Genomic DNA, 17741 nt, shown 5'->3' on the forward strand with positions numbered 1-17741 from the left:
TAAGGAATAGGAATGTGGCCCCCTGTGAACAAAGAGAGTGGGGGAAATTCCCTGGGAGTTTTTGTTTGGTTTTGCTTTTTTCTTTCTCTAGCCCCAAGATTGCCATCCTATGACACCTGGATGGTGATGATAGCAGCCACTGGCAGTCACTTAGAACTCTGAGGGAAAGGAATTCTCCTCTCAGACCAGAGAAATTATGGTCCAAAGAGCATGAGAGAAATTCATGTTGATTTTTTTCCCTCTCGCTATTCTTCTGCCTCTTGGCCCCAGAGGTAGATCCAGATGTGGGAGGTGTATGGCGGAGAGGAGACACTAAAGCCCTGGCTTTATAGCTAGTGGACCAGGAAGTCACAGTTGCCAGACAGTGTTACAGAGATTTAGGAACAGAAGTAGCTTTCAAGATAAGAATCCCATGAAGTTGTGTAAGAATGCCTGGGCTCATCCTCAAGCTGCATGTGCATGGATCTAGCTCTAAATGGCATACCAAAGGCTTTGGAAACTAAACTATGGGGTAGTCTACAACTTAGGTCTCAGGCTGGCTATTGGATGGTGCCCATATTGCACAGAGAAGAATAGCAATCCAAAGGCTTTGAAAACAACTGACTTTGGAACCACAACCCCACAGAAGGAGGACGAGAACTATTTAAACAAGACCTAAACTATTATAACATAATGTTCAAAAGTTCCATGATGCAGTCAGAAAAAAATCAATATTTGGAGAACTAGGAAAATCTTAACAACTTGCAAGGGAAAAGGCAATCAACAAACACCAACTCCAGGGTGATCCAGATGTTGGAATTGTCAGGCCAAGTCTTTAAAACACCAATTATAAGGGTGAATATTCTTGAAATGAATGGAAAGACAGAGTGTCTCAGCACAGAAATAAAAGCTATGAAGAATCAAATGGAAATTTTAGAATTGAAAAATACAAGAACCAAAAGTAAAAGTTCACTTGATGGACTCAAAAGCAAAATGGAGATACAGATGAAAGAGTCCTTGAACTTGAAGATAGATTAATAGAAGTTATCTAGTCTGAACAACAGAGAGAAAAACAATTGAAAAAACAAACAAACAAAAGAACAAAGCCTCAGGGACTGTGGGATAAAACCCAAATGCCTGTAACCCATGTCATCAAAGTCCCAAAATGAGAGAACAAAGAGTGTGCTGCAGAAAATTAAAAAAAATAAATAAATAATGACTGAAAATTTCTCAAACAGCAGAAGACATGAACTTACAGACTCAATAAGGTCAGCAAACCCCAAGCAAGATAAACTCAGAGAAATCCATGCCTAGACACACTTCATAGTCAAACTGCTAAAAACCAAAGACAAAGACAAAAATCTTGAAAGCAGCTAAAGAAAAGTGATACATTACATGCAGGTAAAAAAATGATTACTGAGAAATTTTTCTTATAAACCATGAGTGCCAGAAGGCAATGGAATAATATTTTTAAAGTTCTGAAAGATAAGCACTTTCAATCCAGAATTTTATATCCAGTCAAAATATCCTTCAAGAATGAAGGGAAAATAAAAGCATCCTGGTATAGGAAAACTAAAGAGCAGCCTTGCTTTAAAAGAAATGTTAAGGGAGTTTTTCAGAGACAAGGGAAACTTTACCACAGGGAAACATGGAACTTCAGGAATAAAGGAAGAGCCACAGAAATGGTAAATATCTGGGTAAATAATACTATGTTTCCCCTCTTAAGATCTTAAAAATATGCCTGATAGTTGAAAACCAAAATTATAACATTTTCTAGTAGGGTTTTCAATGTATGTAGATATAATGCACATGACAACTACAGTATAAAGGGGAGAGAGAGTATATAGGGACCTATATAGTGGTAGGATTTCTGCATTCTATTAAGTTGTAAAATGTTAATTCTAGTAAACTGTGAAAAGTTAAGTATGTATATTGTAATCCCTGGAGTGACTACTAAAATAGCTATACAAAAAGATAGAGTCAAAAGCCCATCAGATACACTAAAATGGAATACTAAAAAAGTATTCAAATGATCTAAAGAAGGCAGGAATTGGAAACAAGGAAAGACAAAAACAGAACGATCAAACGTAATAGTAGATCTAAAGTCAAACATCTCATTAATTACATTAAGTGTAAATGGTCTAAACACACCAATTAAAAGACAATGTGTCAGATTGTACTAAAAAAAAACCCAACTATATGCCATATACAAGTAACCTACTTTAAATATAGTGATATAAGTAGATAAAAAGTGAAATAATGGAAGAGTATTTTCTGTGTAAATACTGATTAAAAGATAGCTGGACTAGCTATATAATTATCAGGGAAAGTAGACCTCAGAGCAAGGAGAATTACCAGGGAGAAGGAGGGATATTACATAATGAAAAAAGGGTCATTTCACCAAGGAGACATAACAATCCTAAATGTGTATGCATTTAACAAAAGCTTCAAAATACATGAAGCAAAAACTGATAAAACTGAAAGGAAAAATAGTTTCATAAATATAGTTGGAGACTTCAACATTTCTCTCTCAGTAATCAGAAGAACCAGTGGACAGAAAATCAGCAAGAATATAGAAGAACTGAACGATACCATCAACCACTAGATCTAATTCACATTTATAGAACACTCCACCCAACATCAGTGGAATACACATTCTTTTCAAGTGCACATTGAACATTTATCAAGATAGACCATATCCTAGTATGGTCTCTGGTGATACAGAATTATGTTAGAAATCAGTTTCAGAAAGACATCTGGAAATTCCCCAAATACTTGAAAATTAAACAACACACTTCTAAATAATCTATGGGTCAAAGCAGAAGTCTCAAAGGAAAGTACAAAATATTTTGAATTGAGTAAGAATGAAAATCTATATGTAAAAATCATTGGATGCAGTGAAAGTGATGCATACAGTAAAATTTATAGCATTAAATGCTCATTTTATTGTGTGACGTGTTATTTTTCTTTTTATCATCTTTATTATTGCTAAAAAAACAATTTTTCTTTTAGTAATATGTTCAAGTGCTGATTGTGATAAATGTACAACTTTATGATGATACCATGAACAACTGATTGTACACTGTGGATAAATGTATGGTATGTGAATATAACTCTATAAAATTGTAGGAAAAAATATATATAGGAGTAAAAGCGTTGGAGAAAACATGGTGAGAGGGATGCACCTATATACTGTTGATGAGCAGGTAGAATGGTGTAGCCTTTCTGAAGGTCAGTGTGGTGTTTCCACAAAAAGTTAAGTATGTGGGGACCATAAGGTCCTGCAGCCTCATTATGGGGTTTGTCATTTGAAGATCTAAGAGCAGAGACATGAATGGACATTTGCAAACTGTTGTTCATGGAGACAGTAATCATGATTTGCAATGAGTGGAGGTGACTTAAGGGTACATAGACTGAGGAACAGAATGGTGAACTGTGGCATATGCATACGATGGAATATTGAGCAACTACAACAAGGGGTGAAGCTGTAAGACACACAACGAGGTGAATGGATCCTGTACACGGTATTTGAGTGAAGTACGCCAGAAATAAAGGCAAACACTATAATGCCTCACCAATATGGACTAACTACAATGTGTAAACTCAGAATTGAATCTTAGAACATAGCCTAACTCGGACATGATTATTGTAATAGTCCCTAGATTGTAAGCTCTTAAAGCAGTCAACTCTATTCTTGAATTGTAATGCCTATCTCTAAACTTTGAAATGCTGATCCTTTAGTGTATAACCTGATTGGTCTCTGAGACACCTGAAATTCCGAGCTAGAGCTCAGCAGATATGAATGTCAGTATTAGTGCATACAGCAACTGTTAAAAAAAAGCTGAAAAAGAGCCCAGACTTCGATTAGTGATATGAATGAAGCAGATGTGGTTAAGACTAGGGCAAACCAGGCCAAAGGGTAAAGGTTGAAACTGACTATGTTTTAAAACTTCAACTTCCATGTGAGACCAAGGGAAGAGATGTGTATTTGGTGCAGGATCTATATTTTCTAAACAGTATAACTCGACAGTCAGTTTGTTCAAACACCACAATTACATGGAACTTTGACAAGGAAGTGAGATACGGTAGGTTAGTATAGGTTAGAGTGAAATAGTGACACATCCCAAAGTAATTTGGACAGAATAAAAAATATATTTACAGCCTCCCCCCACCCCCTGCCCCGAGGAGCTGGCGGAAGGTGCAGAAGTGTTGGACTTCCTCACCTGGACTGGTGTTGATGTTGTCACAAACATTGGGACTGGCGGTTTGATGTGCCGAGCCCTCGATTGTGGGACTTGCCCTTATGAAGCTCATTACTGCAAAGGAGAGACTAAGCTTGCATATACCTATGCCTAAGAGTCTCCCCCTGAGTACCTCTTTGTTGCTCAGATGTAGCCCTCTTTCTCTCTAACTGAGCCACCTCAGCAGGTGAACTCACTGCCATCCCCCCTACGTGGGACCCGACTCCCAGGGGTGTAAATCTCCCCAGCAACGCAGGATATGACTCCCGGGGATGAATCTGGACCCGGCATCATAGGATTGAGAATATCTTCTTGACCAAAAGAGGGATACAAAATGAAATGAGATAGTTTTAGTGGCTGAGAGATTTCATATGGAGTCGAGAGGTCACTCTGGTGGACATTCTTATGTACTACATAGATAACAGCTCTTAGGTTTTAATGTATTGGAATAGCTAGAAGTAAATACCTGAAACTACCAAACTCCAACCCAGTAGTCTGGACTCCTGAAGACGATTATATAATAATGTAGATTACAAAGGATGACAGTGTGATTGTGAAAAGCTTATGGATCACACTCCCTTTATCTAGTGTATGGATGGATGAGTAAAAAAATGGGGATAAAAAGTAAATGACAAAGAGAGTGGGATGGGGGGGATGATTTGGGTGTTCTTTTTTTACTTTTATATTTTATTCTTATTCTGATTCTTTCTGATATAAGGAAAATGTTCAGAAATAGATTGTGGTGATGAATGCGTAAGTATGTGATCATACTGTGAACAGTTGATTGTATACCATGGATGATTGTATGGTATGTGAATATATTTCAATAAAACTGAATTTTAAAAAATGCTCATATTAGACAAAAAAGTTCTCAAATCCACAATATAAACTTTCACCTTAAGTTAAAAAAAAGAAGAGCAAAATAAACCCAAATTAAGAAAAAGGAATGAAATAATAAAGATAAGAGCAGTAATCAATAAAATTGAAAACAACAAAACAATAGAGTAAATCAATCCAAATAGTGGTTCTTTGACAAAACCAAAAAATTAACCATAAATTAGTTTATCCTTTTCTGAGCTGCCTGCCATGTGTACCACACACACTGATTCAGGAATTAGAGACTTTTAAATGTAATTTTATTGAGATATATTCACAAACCATACAGTCCATCCAAAGTTTACAATCATTGGTTCACAGTATCATCACATATTTGTGTATTTATAACCATTATCATTTTTAGAACATTTGCATTACTCCAGAAAAAGAAATAAAAGAAAAAAGAAGACCCCAAACATCCCATGCCCCTTACCCCTCCCTCTTATTGACCACTAGTATTGTACTCTACCCAGTTTTAAGACTTTCAATAGAGGTAGGTTAACTAAGACTTTCAACAGAGGTAGGTTAACTAAGACAGTGTAGTATCGTCAGAGATAGATATATAGATCACTGGAACAGAACAAAACATCCAGAAATAGATTCATATAATATACACAGGCAATTGACTTTTTTTTTTTTTTTTTTTCTGTATAGTTATACAATCATTATCAAAGATCAGGTCTACTGGATTCCAGTCCAACAACTTCGGGCACTTCCATCTGGCTATTCTAAAACACTAGACACTAAAAAGAAATACCTATATTATGAGTCAGTAGTCACAGTCATTTGTTAAATCCTAATTTCTCAGTTACACTTCCTGCCTCTCATTTAATCTTTCTCTTAGTCTTCAGAGATATCTGGGCAATGACCATTTTAATTTCTTCATGCTGGAAAGGGATGTTGACTTTATGGGGTAGAGGAATGAAACTGGTTGATGTTCTTGGAGAGACTGCTATCTTTGGGTTTCAGGGCTTATCTGGCAAAACATCAATCTGGAGGCCTTAAGTTTCTGAAAAAATAAACTTACTAAGAAAAACTATAGAGACTTATATCCCAGTGCACTCCTTAGGGTTTTCAGGAATACTGTTGGTTGGAGCTTGGCATTCTGCGGTAGTTTGCAATATCTGGCTAAAGCTTGAATAAAGAGTAACCTCCAGAATGACCTTTTGACCCTATTTGAAATCTCTTAGCCACTGAAACTTTATTTTGTTCCATTTCTTTTCCCCTTTTGGTCCAGTAGGCATTCTCAATTCCACAATGCCAGGGCCAGGCTCACCCTGGGAGTCATATCTTACATAGGAGGGAGTGTAGTGAGTTTATTTACAGAGTTGACTTAAAGAGAGATGCCACACCTGAGCAACAAAAGACGCTCCCTGGGGGTGACTCTTAGGCATAATTACATTCAGGCCTAGCTTTGCCTTTGCAGAAGTAAGTTTCATAAGGGTAAGCCTCAAGATTGAGGGCTTGGTTTATTAAATTTTGAGTCCCTAGTGCCTGAGAGAATATCAGGAATTCCCCAGGTGGGAAAGTTCAATATTTCCACATTTTCCCTTATTCCCTCAAGGAGACTTTGCAAATACTTTTTTTTATTTTCTGCCCAAAATACTCTGGAATGTATCTGGGTATTACATTAAAATGTACGGAATAATAGGATCTCATTCCCTATTCTAGGGTCTGTGTATTTAGGTTGTTTTAAATAAACTGACCACACAGGTTAAATTAGATAGTGTACTACAGAAAATTTAAATTTTGGACCAAATAAACATCTCTTCCTTTGGTCTCACACAGAAGTTGAAGTTTTAGAAGACAGACAGTATCATCCTTTACGCTGTATTCTGATTTACCTTAGTCCTAACCAGGTCCTTTTCTTTCCTATCTCTAATTGGAGTCTGATCTCTTATTCAGCTTCTTTAACAGTTGCTGTATGGAGTAATGCTGTCTTTCAGAGCTGCAGAACTCTAACTCTGAGCCTCAGGTGTCACAGAGATACCCAATGTTCCAGGGAACTACCAGGTTATACACAAAGAGCATAGCATCTCAGAATTTAGAAATAACAGTTAAAACTCAGAAATAGATGTGACTGCTGTAAATCTTGGAACTTTTACAATGAGCCTTATTTGAACATTCTGTACTCCTTAGTCATTGATTGCCCTTCTGCCCACTTTCAATCCCCTGGTAACCTATGCACTCGAATTCATTTCTCAGAGTTTGCTCATTATAGTTAGTTTATATTAGCGAAACCATACATTATTTGTCCTTTTGTTTCTAGCTTATTTCACGCAACAGAATGTCCTCAAGGTTCATTCACCTAGTTGCATGCCACCTGACTTCATTCCTTCCTGCAGCTGCTCAATATTCCATCGCATGTATACACCACCATTTGCCCTTCGGTTTATTAGTCAATGTGCACTTAGGCCACTTCCATCCATTGCAAATCGTGAATAATGTCTGGGCAGTTTTTTAATATAGAATGTGGAGACTCCCCTTCTGACTCTCTCCTTTATGGACTTCCTCTCTCACTTTCTAGTGCCTATGTTTGTCTTCTGGTTCTTATGCCAGAAAGTCCAAGATTGTCTACTGCTACTCTGCACAGCATTGCACAGCATTGACTGGGCTTCCCTCAGGCTAAAACTGTAACAGAAACATAATAGAAACTTACCCATCCCTTCTTCCAAGTGTCATCTCCCTTCCAGAATTTTCCTGCTTTTGTTCAGTGTAGAGAGCCTTTAAGTAGTTGTTTTCTGTATTTTTGTCCAGAGTTTATAGCTATCTGAGAGAAGGTTGGTTTGATGGAATTTACTTAGCCAAATTGGAAATGGAACTCTTTCCCATGTCATTTAATATTTTATGACTTTTTATTTATAAAAATAAATATATTCACGATTCAAAATTCAGAGGTTCGTAAGAGTGAAGTCTCTCCCTCCCACTCAGTTCTAGATATTCAGTTCTTTTTCCTATAGGCGATTCCTGACATATACTTCCAGATATGATATATGAAACAAATAAGTATACATATATTCATTTTCTCTCTTTGTTTTTATAGACGTGGTATATGCCATACACACTTTTAGGCACATACCTTTTCTCGAGTTAACAATGTGCAATGTTGCTCATTCTGTTTGAATACATACAAAGCTTTTTCATTTTTTAACAGATGCATTGTATTATTTTGATAGCAATTAGTTTATTTCCATATGGTGGTATTTTAATCATTGTACCTTAAAGATTAATTATATGAATCATACTTTAGCACATAAATTCCCTGTTATTTAGGTTGTTTCTATTTTACCTTCATTAAAAATTAAATAGCATGCTTAAAGCTATTTTTATATTCACATCCATGATGATTTCCCAGAATAAGTTTCCAGAAGAAGAATGTGGGGTCAAAGCTTATGAATATTTGTAAGGCTTTTAAAACACATTGACAAAATGACCTCCAGAGAAGTTGCATTAATTTAAATTTCCAACAGCAATAATTAGTGCCTATTTTCTAATATACTGGTCAATAGAGGGTATTGTTTTTTTAACCTTTATAAATTTTACCGGCAAAATGGTGTGTTATTGTTTTAATATATTTCTTTTATTATTAGCGAGATTAGACACATTCATACATTTATTGAAGATTTGTAATTCTTTTGTAAAATTGCCCATTTGTTAATAGATCTTTATCCCATTTTTATATTGGATTACTACTAACTCTTTAAAACATTTAATCTACCTTTCTTCCTTTGCTTCCAAATAATTCTGGAAAAATAAATTCTATTTAGAAGATTATTGAGTGGCAGATAATTATTGAAAGGGTCATTCCACTAATAAAAATCTGTGACTGATTTATCCCTTACTTGAAGGACAAAATGGTTCTATAAATCAATCAGAAAGTAACTACTCAGAGATGAATCAATCAGTAAATGATATATGTTTAACAAGTATTCATTAAACAAATTATTTATATGTTGGTTATGTGGTATAGCAGAGAAAAGTTTGTGACGGAGCATTTTTTAAATGCAATTTTATTGAGATATATTCATATAACATACAATCATTCAAATTATACAATCATTTGTTCACAGGATCATCATATAGTTGTGCGTTCATCACCACAATCAATGTTTGAACATTTTCATTACTCCAAAAAGTAAAATAAAAACTAAAATAAAAAAGAACATCCAAAACATCCCATTCCCCTCCCCCACATTGTTCATTTACTTTTTAAAAAAATACAGTGTTACTGAGATGTATTCACATACCCTGCAGTCATCCACAGTGTGCAATCAGTTATTCACAGCACCATCATACATTTGTGCATTCATCACCAGAATCAATTTTTGAACCTTTTCCTTACTCCAAAATAAAAATAAAAGCAAGAAAGAACACCTAAATCTTTCCATCCCCTTCATCCCATCCTATTCGTCATCTAATTTTTGTCCCCATTTCCCCACTCATCTGTCCATACACTGGGTAAAGGGAGTGCGAACCACAAGGTTTTCACAATCACACTGTCACACTGTGCAAGTTAAAAAGTTATACAATCATCTTCAAAAATCAAGGTCACTGGGTTGCAGTTTGACAGCTTCAGGTATTTCCCTCTAGCCATTCCAACACAATAAAAACTAAAAAGTGATATTTATATAGCATATAAGAATACCCTCCAGAGTGACCTCTTGACTCCATTTGAAATCTCTCAGCCACTGGAACCTCATTTTGTTTCATCTCTCTTCCCCCTTTTGGTCAAGAAGATCCTCTCAAACCCACAGTGCTGGGTCCAGGCTCATCCCCAGGAGTCATTTCCCGCATTGCCAGGGGGATTTATACCCCTGGGTGAGACAGCATTTTTAGAACGCCTTAACATTATTGTTTTTAAAGGTAATATCTTACTTATGTTTTAATTTCCAGAAGAATGTCTTATTTGAAGAATTTTCTATAAAGTTTCTTAGTGTTAGTCATTTTATAAATAGGTTATTTAAAAGATCTTTTTTCATATGGTGGATAGGTATATAGAAAATGTTAAAGTAGGTTATACTAAAGATTTTAATTTTAGATTTATTACTATTGTAAAAGCAGAGACAGAAGCAGCAATTGTAACAGCACCTATTCTCATTTGTTAAAAGCTTATCGGGACAGACACTGTGCTAAATGATTTACTTATATTATCTTTTCTAAGCAACCACGTGAAATATGTATTATTATCTTCATTTTACAAATGAGGAAATTGTATTTGTTTGTGCTCTTCATTTATCTCTTCTGTGAACCTGATAAAAGGGACCCTTATTTGTCCTTTTATTTCTCTCCACATCTAGTTTAATGTCTTGAACTAGATGTTGTCTGTGCTCAATAAGTGTTTGTTGAATAAATTAACAAAGGATTGTTAGTTGAATTGAATTATAATTTGCAGACAGTTTAACAAAGATCAATGTTGTGAACTTTTTGCTAGCAATAAACTTAAAGTCTCAGTAAATAAAATTACCAGGTATTCTTAAAAATTGGAGAACAACAAGGCATAATTAAGATGGAGTGAAAAATGTCAAGAATCCTAAGATTTAGGATAACTGGACAAAAGGAAGAAAAAAAGAAGGAAATAATTATAAATTAGTCACTGTATTGTAATAATTAAGTCTGTAATTTTTAACTATAAAATAACTAAATCATAGATAAAAAATACATGCATGATTATAATAATGGATGCACCTGGCATGAAACTTATTTTTTTCCAAGTGTAGTTCATCAAGCTTTTTACCAAAAGAATAAATGTTTTTCTAGTACTTTCATAGAAAATTGTGTACTAGGACATTATGTTTAATTTTTCCCATATTTTTCTAGATGGAAGAGCCTACCTCTCTTCTTTCCAGCTATCCCTATCTGATAGCTATTAACTCTGCTGCATGTATATCCAAATTGTATCTATATTCACTCATGTATTTTAAATAACTAGTTTAAATTGCAATGAAATTGCACCCTGTGGTTTTGCATTCATTTTAGTGAATGCTGCCACTGCAGTCTTAGTACTTATTCAATGCTTGCTAGTGGATTACTTATAGCTATCCTACTCAAGTGATCATGTAAATCCTCCTTTCATTTTGAGAATTGTAGGTTTTGAATACAGAAAACATTTTCATAATACCTGTATTATTGCAATGTTATGGTTTTGACACTGTTTTCATTAAAACTTGCCATTTATAGGAATTTAGATTTGAATTATTTTAAAATCTCACTAGGAGTGATAGGTGTGGATGGTATGCATTTGCTTTATTGTTTAGTTTTAATATTACGGGCCATTTTTAGGTGCACCCCTTCCTTTTTTATTTCTACCTGTGTTTTTCAAAATTACAGGCAAGATATTTCTTTCTAAACCAAGTATATGTAAATTCACCAATAAATTATTTTTTTAATTTGGAGTCATAGCTGTATTATAGGAAAACTGGATAAGAATACTGGTAGGTTGTATACATCGTGCTTCTTGAACACTTAATTTGGTCACGTATGTTCCTAAGAACAAGGATATTCACTTATATAAAGCATCTCAAGTGCAGATATCAAGTGCAAAGATTTAATGTGATATAAAACTTGTTATAGTCTATTATTCCAACTCTTCCATATGTCCCAATAATGTCCCTTTTAGGAGCCTTTCACCTTACTGCTAGATCCCTTCCAGGATCAATGTATTTCCATTTAATTGTCACTGTCCCTTTGTCTTCCCTCTCCCTCTCTCCCTCCTTCCCTCCTTTCCTTCCTCCTTTTCTCCCTCCCTTCCTTTCCTCTCCCTTTCTTTTTTCCTCTCTCCTCTTCTTTCTAATTGTGGGAACATACCATGCAACATAAAGTTTCCGATCTCAGCACTCCCAAGCATACCATTCTATGGGATTAATCACATTCATAATACTGTGGTACCCTCACTTATCCTCACCTTCCATTATTAAAACTTTCCTATCCCCTCCCCCAACAGAAACCCTACACCCATTATGCATTAACTCCTCCTTCCCCACTTCCTAGCAACCTGTACTCTAATTTCTGTCTCTATGAGTTTGATTTTTCCAATATTTTCTTTGTAGTTACCATGGAACTTAAATTTAACATTCTAAATCTATTACAATCTTATTTACTTTGATACCAACTTTTCTTCAATAGTATATACAAATTAAGTTCCTATACCCCTGTCACCCACCTTTATGTAGTTCTTGTCACAAATTACAGGTTTATACATGTTTATAATGTTATGTTTATGATGTTTATACATTATAAATCACCAAAGTTACAAACCAAAAATATAATAGTACTGGCATTTTTATGTCCCCATGTCGTTACCCTCTCCACAGATCTTTATTTTTTCATGCAGCTTCAATCTATTGTCTAATGTGCTTTCCTTTCAACCTGCAAAACTCTCTTTAGCATCTCTTGCAGGGCAAGTCTAGTGGTGATGAACTCCCTCAGCTTTTGTTTATCCAGGAATACCTTAATCTGTCCCTCACTTTTGAAAGACCGTTTTGCTGAATATAGAATTCTTGGTTGGTAGAATTTTGGTCTCAGCCCTTGAAATATATCATCCCACTGCCTTCTTACCTCTGTGGTTTTTGATGAGAAATCATCATTTAATCTTTATTGAGGCTCCCTTGTACATGACGTGTTACTTCTCTCTTGTGGTTTTCAGAATTTTCTTTTTATCTTTGGCATTTGAAAGTTTGATTATAATATGCTGCAGCATGAGTCCATCTGGGTTTATGCTGTTTTAAGTTTGTTGAGTATCCTGGATGTATATATTCATGTGTTTTGTTAAGTTTGGGAAGTTTTCAGCCATGGGAAGTTTTCAGCCATTATTTCTTTGAATATTCTCTCTTCCCCTTTCTCTCTCTCTTCTCCTTCTGGGAGTCCCACAATGCATACATTGATACTCTTGATGGTGTCACACAGGTTCTTCAGGGCCTGTTCACTTTTCTTCATTCTTTCTTCTTTCTGCACCTCAGACTGAATGATTTCACTTGTCTTATCTTCAGGTTCCCTGATTCATTCTTCTGCCAGCTCCAATCTGCTGTTAAACCCCTCTAGGGATTTTTGATTTCTGTTACTGTGGTCTTCAGCTCCATTTGGTTCCTTCATATAATTTCCATCTCTTTACTGATATTCTCTTTGTGTTCATGTATTGTTTTTCCTGATTTCCTTTAGCTCTTCAAGCTATTTCCAAGACTGGTCCTCCTCATTGATGGTTTCCAATATTTAATTTCTCCTTTGTGTGGGCCATTGCTTTCTGTTTCTTTGTATGATTTGTAACCTTTTGTTGAAACCTGGACATTTTGATAATGTGTTATCACTGGAATTTAGACTCTGAGGCATCTGTTCCTGCTATAGTGAGGGGTAGGGAGGGGGCCAACCAGGATGCCACAGATCCCACATTTTTAAGTAGCTTTTTTTCTTGCTTCAGTACTTCCCCTGTTACTGCAATCCTTTTACTGTTTTCTGGGGCTTTGAAAAAGGTGTCTCTGCCATTTCTTGCAGGTTGTTCAAAGCTTGTGGTAGGGGTATGGAAACTTGAAGTGTTTCACTCTGCCATCTTGTTCAGGGTGAGGCCTTGTGGAGGGTTTTTGCATCTATATTCATGAGGAGTATTTGTCTGTAGTTTTTTGTTTTTTTTTATACTCAGTCTGGTTTTGGTGTCAAGGTAATATAGGCCTCATAAAATGAGTCAGAAAATGTTCAACTATTCTGTTTTCTGAAAGAGATCATGGGATTGGTGTTAATTCTTCCTTTAAATGTTGGTAGAATTCTACAGTGGGAACATCTTGACCTGAAGATTTCTTTTTGGGGCATTTTAAACATACAAATCCAATTTTCTTTAAAAAATTATTGGACTATTCACATTATTTCATATTGGGTGAGTTTTGTTAGTTTGTGTTTTCCAGGAACTGCTCCATTTCATCTAAGTTGTCAAATTTATGTGCATGGAATTGTTTGTAGAATTCCCTTATTTTAATTTTTTTTTTTTTTTTTTTTTTTTTGACTGGGCTAGACAGCTTTATTAGAGAAAGCCAAGGTTGCAGAGGACTAAGAGTTGTCATTAGGTCCTTCTTCTTGCCAAAGGTAGACGTGACATTAACAAAGTACTGGTTGTACTGCATCCACTTCTTGGCCTGGCCTTCGTGTCCTCCTCCTCTTTGGCTACCTTGGGAGTCTGACCTCTCAATTTCCTTACACAGACCAGGGAACCATGGACTTTACCTCCAAGCATGTGACTGGCTATTTCCTAAGTGGTCAGGGCCTCCCCATCACAGTGGCCTAGGGTAGCCTCATCCTCCAGTGGTGTGCTTGTCTGGAGCATGACTTGATCTTCAGGGTGATACCCTCCCACGATGCTACATGGGCCTTGATCCAGACGACCGTCTCCTGGCTAGTCACTTCAAGGTGTGTAGTTCCTGGGTACGGAAAAAGAGCTGTATGTTGATGACTGAACCACAGCTTCTGCTGCCACTACGGCAAAGATGGAGTCAAGAAAGAGGAAGGAAAGAGGGCATGCACTTCCTCACAGCCTGCTGCATACCATGTCATTTTCATTTTAATATCTGCTGGGTCTGTCATCATGTCCCTTGTATCATTCCTGATACTGGTAATTTGTGTCTTCTTTTTTTTTTTAATTCTAGTTAGAGGTTTGTCAATTTTATTTATCTTTTCAAAGAGCCAGCTTTTTGTTTCATTGATTTTATCTGTTTTTTTCTGTTTTGCTCATTTGTTTTCCAGTTGCTTAAGGTGACAGCTTAGATTATTGATTTCCACATTATCTTTTAAGTTTTTTCTGGATATTTTATATTTTTTTCCTGGTAATATGAAAAGAATATTTTTCTATTATATTTTTTGTTTGTTATATTTGATCTATTTGGAAACTATTGAGTGTTTTCATTTATTTAGTGGGCTACCTCTCTGATATCTTTTTGATTTTATAGTTTGAAAATGATTTTCTTGGGTTTTCCAGGTAGTAATTATATGCCAATGGTCCTATTTTAATTTTCTAGGAGAGTTATACTTTAAAATATATATACTTTATGCAAACATATAAAATTAGGAGATAAAATTGTGGCGACATAGGTGCAGACTAAAAATGACCTCCTTTGAGTCATGTATCAGTTGGTTAATGAAGCATAGGTTGCTGAAAGCTCTGATGATAGGATGGATGTCCGTTTTATCTGAATTTTCATTGTCCAAAACCCTAAATTTACAAGGATTGCGTAGGGAAGTAAAAGTAGTCTTAAACACAAAAAAATCACTGATGAACTATCTATAAAATTAGCTATCATTCGAATATCTCTTCCCACTTAGCATTATCTTTTCTATAGTTTGGTGTCAGCATTTTTGTTGATCAGTCTCTTAATGATTATTAAACATTTAACAATGAAATACAAAAAATGTAAAAACTGAAAATTTTGTGAAAGATGCAAGATTTTAAGAAGTCCATGAAAGTAATGTTGAGTAACTACTTAAGTAACATACAAAGCCATTGGCAAATAAAAATTGGACAAAGAGTTAGACCTTTTAACATCTGAAAAGAAAACTGAGGATGATAACTTGACAAGGGCTTTTTTAAAAAAATAGATATTTAAAATGTGTTAGTCATTCAGTAGTTACATAAACCACTAATTTTACTATAACAAATTTAAAAGGCCACATAATACACAAACTAGTACACTGGAAAAATTAGTTTCTTTTCATAAGGACAGTTTATTTCTAGAGATAAACATCAAGAATTAATAATCTAGTAGAAAATCTGAAAATTTACAAATCATAAAGTTTATCTGATTATTCAAAATTCATATAATTTCCACATGTATACAAAAAAAAATGAACCAATTACCTAGAGGAGGAACATATATAACTTGGTTTGCTTTGAAACTTGTGATTGCTTCTTTAAGATAGAGAATTTAAATTTAAGTTGATTCAGAAGTATGTGGAGCTGGACAAGGATTATTTTCTCTCAGTGAAGGTAAAACTTGAATATTAAAGGATTAAGAGGATGTGAGAAACTTGATGAACTCAAATTTTTTTGTAAAAATGATCTTTATGATCATGTTGCAATAGTCAAAATCATACTCTCTTATTCTGTGGGGAAAATTACACTTGATTTATTCTTTGTTTTAAGAATTAGTGCATTGTTGTTTTAACCTAAATGTTAACTCTAAGCTCATGTAAACTTATTTCTATAATATTTTTATTTCACTTTAAAGATCCAACCAGTCCTTTTCTTTCCATGATTAATTTTGATTCTCATTTTAAATGTGTTATTTTAAGTGGCTATTTTCTTGTACCAATTTTCTCCTGATAATGAGAATTTCTTGTATTTATTCAGAGGAAAGCTTTTTTTTTTTTTTTTTTAATTCAGTTTTATTGAAATATATTCACAAACCATACAGTCATCCATGGTATACAATCAACTGTTCACAGTATGATCATATAGTTATGCGTTCATCACCACAATCTATTTCTGAACATTTTCCTTACATCAGAAAGAATCAGAATAAGAATAAAAAATAAAAGTGAAAAGAGAATACCCAAACCATCCCCCCATCCCACCCTATTTGTCATTTAGTTTTTACTCCCATTTTTCTACTGATTTTTTTTCAATTTTTTAACTTTGTTTATCAAAAAATTAAAAACAAACAGGCAAACAACAACCAAAAAAACCCCACAACATTTCAAACAAAGCAATGGATTAAGGAAAACAAATAACCTAAAATAATTGCTTTGCTTCCAATATGTTCCTACCATACCCCAAGAAAATTAATAAACCATGTCCAAACAGAGGAGTAAGAAAAACAAATAATCTAAAATAACTACATTGCTTCCAACATGTTCCTACCATACCCCAAGAAAATTAACAACCCCTAAGAAAACAAAGGAATAAGAGAAAAAAAAACCTAAAATAACTCTATTGCTTCCAACATGATCTTACTATATCCAAGAAAGTTTACAAACCATAATCATTCCTGAGCATTCCCATAACATTGACATTACCAGAGGAAAGCTTTTAAACCTATTCTGAAACTTCAGGAAAGATCCTCATTGAATTGGTAACTTTGTTTACCTCAGTTGAAATTGATTCGGGGCTCAATTTCTTTATTTTCACAGATAACACAGACACACACACAAACGCTTACCATGTACACACACATATCTCCATTGGCTAAGATAGTGCCTGGCACTTAGTAGGTGTTCAATAGCTGCTCAATAAATATCTGTCTGATGAATGGGAAGTAAACAGAGAAAAATTCCATCCTTGTCTTTAGAGAATTTATAATCTAATAGCAAAGCTAGGACCAAAATACATAAAAGGTCAGGAATACTTATAGATGGAGAAGAAAAGGTCACTTCAGTTGAGGTAGGGGGTGTGAGGGTGAAGTTTCCAGAGCCTGAAGTTAGGAATAGAATTGAAGTAAGTTTATTTGATTTGTAAAGTAGAAAACAGACAGTAAACCAGAGATGAGGGCAATTAGGAAAAGAGGACCCAATTAGTAGTGGCAGGTACTGAAGGAGTTTTAATTTGATTGAAGAAGAATTGAGTCATAAATTTTGGAGAAGAGAATTATGACATATAAGGAGAAGGTGTTTTGACTTCTGTTGGAGAACTGGATTGGGGAGGCAGAAGATTATTTCATCTTGTTATAAGGTAATTAG

General features: G+C 34.9%; 1 protein-coding gene and 1 pseudogene across 4 annotated transcripts in view; one reads left to right on the top strand and one right to left on the bottom strand.

The window, feature by feature from the left end:
- Positions 1–17741, top strand: part of SCRN3 (secernin 3) — a 41878-nt gene that overhangs the window by 19072 nt on the left and 5065 nt on the right. The window lies entirely within an intron of this gene.
- LOC119544492 lies at positions 13172–14657 on the bottom strand (annotated as a pseudogene).

Source organism: Choloepus didactylus, chromosome 9 (assembly GCF_015220235.1).
Source record: "Choloepus didactylus isolate mChoDid1 chromosome 9, mChoDid1.pri, whole genome shotgun sequence".
NCBI classification, from domain to species: domain Eukaryota; kingdom Metazoa; phylum Chordata; class Mammalia; order Pilosa; family Megalonychidae; genus Choloepus; species Choloepus didactylus.